The 6,000-nt window shown below is 48.1% G+C and overlaps 1 protein-coding gene across 5 annotated transcripts in view; it reads right to left on the reverse strand.

Annotated features, from left to right (window-relative positions):
• The window catches only part of SYTL2 (synaptotagmin like 2), a 99,681-nt gene extending 94,473 nt beyond the window's left edge, over positions 1 to 5,208 (reverse strand). For all 5 annotated transcript variants that reach the window (XM_084842513.1, XM_084842512.1, XM_084842511.1 and 2 more), the window contains exon 1: positions 5,142 to 5,208. The gene's annotated coding sequence lies outside the window, so the exon portion shown is untranslated. The remainder of the gene's footprint in view (positions 1 to 5,141) is intronic.
• Positions 5,209 to 6,000: the final 792 nt, after the last annotated feature.

A 6,000-nucleotide genomic window follows, 5' to 3' on the forward strand; every position in this document is an offset into this window, starting at 1 on the left:
AAAAAAGTGACCATCAGTAAATCTGATCAATAGTTCTTATACTACTTGTGTGTCAACACTCCTCTAGTCCTGTTTTATCCCTTGGATTTAATATTTGCAAAGAATAAGGAGTTAATGGACAACATTTAGGCTGGAATCTTATATATACTTACTCAGAAGTAAACCTCGTTCAACTCAATGGGACTTACTTCTAAGTAAACACTGCACTTTGCTTCAAACACAGATCAGTATTTAGAGGACTATAGCAAACCTTCTCCTCCTATTATATCAAACACTTGTAGAATACTCTCAAGATGCAAAATAATCTAGTAGTTAGGGCATCATGTTTTAAACCTACTTGCAATATGAAAATTAGGGAAGATACTCTAATAGCATAGTAACACTCAATATTGCCACATTCATGTTTAAAGCAATGACCTGGTTTGCATGTAGCAACAAACCATGGTTAATTAACCATGGTTTGTTGAGCTGTGGGTTGTGATTATGTGCAAACCTGAAACTATGGGTTAACTATGGGTTGTTAACCACAAACAACCCACAAAAAGAACCAATTGTTTGTTGTTGGGTTGTGAACTGTGGGTTTTTAAACCATGGGTTGTCGTTATGTCTGAACCTGGAATCGTGGGTTGTTCATGGGTTATTTCACCAGGCTACAGAGGCAGTGGGCAGGAGCAGTCAAAAAACTCAGCCTCTTTTCATGCCAGTACTGCAATGCTGCAAAAGCAGTTGGGATCCAGGGAGTGCGTGAGGGAAGGCAACAGACAGCCCAGGGGCTGAGAAAACAAAACACGGTTTGTTCAATCATGTGCTAGACAAACCCTGGGTAGAGCAACAAACCATGGTTTCAATAAGCCATGGATTTGCATTACATGCAAACCAGGTCAGTGTGTGCATTCCAATTCTCTTGGTTCCCACATACTATTAACCCATGGCATGGGTTATTAAATTCTGGGTTCTCGTTAACTGTGAACATGGCCAAGTTAACAAACCATGATTTTGTAACCACAAACAACCCAGAAAGAGAACCCATGTTGTGTTGTTGGGTTGTGAAGTATGGGTTGTTAAAACCATGGGTTGTCGTTAAGTGTAAACCCAGAACTGTGGGTTGTTTCATCAGGCTACAGAGGTGGCAGGCAAGAGGGGGAAAACAAACATCAGACACTCTACATACCAATCCTACAGTGCCACAAAGGCATTTGGGATACAGGGAGAAAGAGAGTGAAGGAGGAGGGAAGCAAACAATCCAGGGATTGAGAAACAAACCACAGTTTGTTCAAAAGACTACCAGACAAACCATGAGTAGGACAACCATGGGTAGGACAATTTGTGAACCAGCCCAATGAGTCATTCCAGGTTAATTAATCCAGAATAAAATATGGAAAGTAACAGAATTGTTGAATATTCCCATAAATACTATGAGGGGGGGATGACAACTGCTATTTCATCTGCTCTACAGTGGTGATCCTAATCCATGTTAGTAATTAAGAAAATAGAACTAAAAACGATATGTATTCTGTATTTTGTCAGCAATAAATCATAACAATGCCCTAGAGTGGGGAAAACACACAAAGAGAGACATGTAAAAGATATTCACCAAGTCTCCAAAGTGTACTTTCAACAGGAAATTCTTACAGTGTAGTGTAGCGATCCAAGTTTTGGATTTAGGAGAGACCTGTGTCAAATCCTCACCTAGCCATAAGATTTGCTGGGTGATCTTGGACCAATTACCATCTTTCAGCCTAACCTACCTCACAGGGTTGCTGTGAGAATAAACCCAATGTACACTAGTCTGAGCTCCTTGGAGGAAGAGTAGGATAAGAGTTAAACAGAGTCCAGGTTCAGACAATCAGCAGGGGAAACACAGAATCAGTTGTTTCCCCCGCCCCCATACGTCCCAGTCTTGCGACTCAGATTACCCTAATTACCCACACAGCATCATAGGTTGCCATGTTGTCTGAACCCTGTGCGCGACGTGGGCATATAGTATATTTTCACCCACCCTACAACCCACAGCTTCCAGTATGGGTTGTAGGGTGGGTGAAAATGCACTACTCCTGCATTGGGTTCGGACAACATGATAACCCACAATGTGGCGCAGGTAATTAGGGTAATCCTGGTCATGCAATCAGCACGCAGGGGTGGGCGAAACAACCGATGCTGCGTTGTTTCCCCTGCTGATCATCTGAACAACCCCACAAAGTTCTTAGTCAGATACTCCTGCACAATCTGTAATATAATTGCTGCTGACATGACAACAATCCAAACGATTAAAAGACCTCCTCCTTAGCCCAACACACACAGATTAACCCCAGTCCAGCAGCAGCAGCGTATCCTGTCCATATATGACTGAGGATCTACTGGTTGTCAATGGAATAGCCTGTTCACTAGCATTTTCTCCCACCAAAAGTTACAAGAGATTGTATGCTGTTCATGCAGAAGATCCCAGGTGCAATTCCCAGCTTCGGGATTCCTGTCTGAAAGCCTAAGAGCCAGTGCCAGTTAGCGTTGACAGCTAGACAGACCAATGGTCTCACTCAGCTTAAAGCAGCTTCCTACGTTCATGCTCCAACAGTGGAGAGCGGGAACATAGATGCTTCACAGACTTAATGCAATTTAATGTAAGGACATTCTTGTGAGGGGAGGAGATGGCCGTACTCACCTTCTACACATTGTCTTTTTCCTTGTCAAAGAGCAGTGCCAGGAAAATTCGAGACCTAGCCACAGAAGGATCTAGCACCTTGAAGACAATATGCCCGTTTGCCCCAAAACATGTTGTTACTTCCTATTTCATGAGATAAACACGTCTGAGTTGGCCCTAAGAAAGCATAATGGGCATAATTTTGCTTTGAGACCTTGAAAAGTTGCCACTAAGGCAATGACATTCATTTTGCGGGAAGTAAATCAAGTGCTGGCATTTATTCTTGGGTTACTATTCTAGGGTAACAATGTAAGGGTGGACTTATTATGCAACTTACACTATTAAGACGTGCCTTCCTTTTTCTTTACTCCCTCAGATGGAAACACTGGCAACCTTCTTACAGGACCTATGTGGAGATTTCCATCTGAGATATTGATTCACAGCAAATATCAGTTCTTTCTTCCCTTTGTACCTTTGCTGGAGAACTCGCTTGTGGTCTGAAGCATCCTTAGCTTCAAGTTAAGTTCCACAGATGCAGTAAAGGCACAGTCCGATGCATATTCCAACAGAAAAAGTCCTACAACTCCCAGCATTCCCCAATCAGCATGTTGTAGGACTTTTTTTCTGTCTAAACATGTATAGCAGCGGTCCCCAACCTTTTTGGCACCAGGGACCAGTTTCGTGGAAGACCATTTTTCCACGGGGGGGGGGGGTTTGCTGGTGGACATCCGGCCACTGGGACACAAATGGCATCTGCTACGCGGACACCATTTGCATCCCAGTGGCCAGAAGTCCGCCAGCAGCCAGAACCAGCCGGCAGCTCCGCGGACTCGCTGCGGAGTGGAGCCGGCCAGGGTCAGCGAAGATTCCGGGGGGGAGGGACAGATTGCCTTCCCCCTCGCGGACCCAAGGTAAGGGGGTTTCGCACAGCCCTACGGCCCGGTTCCTAACAGGCCACAGACTGGTACCGGTCCGCAGCCTGAGGGTTGGGGATGCCTGATGTATAGGATTGTGCCAGGCAGCTTGAAGATTAAAGAAAAGAAAAAGTCCTACTAATCTTTTCAGTGCTAAGTTTAGATAATTTCCCATGTGTTGCAGTTGCACTTGAGACATGAAGATGATAGGGTGGGGATGATGTGGGGAGACAAACACTATTTACTATTTTGTTCTAGGTCTGGGTTTGTTCGGTATTTGCTGCTGTTTTGCCTCCTGCGTTTTTTAAAGTATTAAAGAAACCCCACAGTACTATATCTTTGTCTGTGCAAGCCCTCTGAACTTGAATATCTATTTTGTATGGTTAAAGAAAAATGAACGTTTGTTTTATCAGTTTATTCAAATGGTCTTTTTTTAAATCTTTGGTTTATTTGGAAGGGGGGGGGAATGAACAAAGTGTCAAAAGAAAAAGAAAAAACAACAACATTCAAGCTCAGCAGTATTATCACCATCACCACCATCCCAAACCACCCCAGTGCATATCAACAGCCATTCTGAAACCCCAATGCATTCCAAAGGCTATGCAGAAGGAAAGCCCATATAGATCTATTTGGAAGTGGCTCCCAAAGACTACACAGCATATGCCAGCAGACATCCTCATATTAAACACTCAGAAAAGGAACGCTTCAGTGCATTCTTTTTCATGTGTGTCCCAGACAGGAGTGAGTTACCCAGCTGCAGCAAGTCCTTGAAGGGCCCTGTGGCAATAGTGATATATCTATACCACCCTTCCCCAACCTGGGCCCTCCAGATGCGTTGGACTACAACTCCATGCTGGCTGGGGATTATGGGAGTTGTGGTCCAACACCTCTGGGGGGTGCCAGGTTGTCGTCCACCACATGCTGTCTGAGGGATTATGGGAGTTGTGGTCCAACACCTCTGGAGGGTGCCAGGTTGTCGTCCACCACATGCTGGCTGGGGGACAATGGGAGTTGTAGTCCCACACATCTGGAGGGTGCCAGGTTGTCGTCCAACCATGCTGGCGGGCGGATTATGGGAGAGTTAGCCAAACACATCTGGAGGGTGCCAGGTTGTCGTCCAATCATGCTGGCTGGGGGATTATGGGAACTGCGGTCAAGCAGAGCCGGAGGACGCCAGGCTGGGGAAGGCTGATCCATACGCACAAGTCCCCTCTTTCCAAGTGAACGGGAAGCGACTCGCCCCGGCACCCTTCCGCTCGGCGGGACGGGTTTCCCCCGCCTGGTCCTCCCCTCACTCCCAAACGGGGTCCACCCCCTCCCTCCCCCCCTCCCCCCCCGCTCCCTCAGCGGCGCCCCTCGGAAACCCGCCTGAGCCGTCTCCAGGCAAGCCGCAGGGGCGCGCTGCCTCTCCCCCTTCGCCCCGGCGCCCGCCCGGGTGTCCTTCCTGCTTCAACAGGCTTGCGCGGAGAGGGACTTGGAGAGAGGCGCCGGCAGCCCGCTCCCCGCTCCTCCTCTCCCCTCCAGTTCGGGGAACCCTCCAGGCTCGCTCCGCCAGCCCCTCTCCCCCTGAGGGGAGCCCCGGACGTTACCTCCGCCCCGCCGCTCTCCTCCGGCGGCCGAGCTGCACCCTCTCCGGCAGCCGCCGCGCGCGCCTCTGCCGCCCTCAGGCGCCTCGCTCAGGAGAGGGGTGGGGAAGGTGCGCCGCGCGCCCGGCCCGCTCTCGAGGCGCAGCGCCGCCCGCCCGCCAGCCCGCCGTCTGCGCCGCGCCAATGGCACAGCAGCGGGGCCTGGGAGGTTCCCCGGCGGGCCTCTCCTGGGGCTCCGACCGGGGACTCCTTCCCTCTTTCTCTCAGCCAGGGCGCCCTTCTCACCTCGAGCGCCGCCTTGGCCCCGCCTGGCCGGACTCTGCCTTTGGCTGAAAGCGATCTGTCTAAAAGAAGTTCTTTCCGAGCCGCCTTTAAGGATGGAACCCGCTCAGGGCGGTGTGCAAGATAAAAACCACACAAATTGGGTTCTGTTTTTTTTCAGTCCATAAAAAAAGTTTTAATCCATAAAAGAGTGGCTGGGCGACCAGCCAGATGGGCGATTAATAAATTTAATAATAAATAAAATAAATAAAAGTTTCAGTGAAACCCATTGTCAATTAAAATCAATAGAAACTAAATAATAAAATAACTTCCCCACACTCACATGTCTGTCACTGTGGTTTTCTGCTTGTTTTTGTTAAATAATTTCTTCTTATCCAGATAACAGTCAACATAACCTGGTTACTGACTATATTCAGCCCCCATTGGGCTCTTGAGGGGGGGTGATTTTTGCCCCTTTAGGTTTCTATTTGTGTGTGTGTGTGTGTGTGTGTACCTGTTCAAATCTCAGGGTTCACCAAGCATCCTGATACTTCCCGTTTTTCAGTGGTTTCATTTTGGATCCTTTTCTGTTGGCGCTCTC

The sequence above is a fragment of the Heloderma suspectum genome, chromosome 3 (genome assembly GCF_057233095.1).
Source record: "Heloderma suspectum isolate Gila_16-S chromosome 3, 16-S_ref, whole genome shotgun sequence".
NCBI classification, from domain to species: domain Eukaryota; kingdom Metazoa; phylum Chordata; class Lepidosauria; order Squamata; family Helodermatidae; genus Heloderma; species Heloderma suspectum.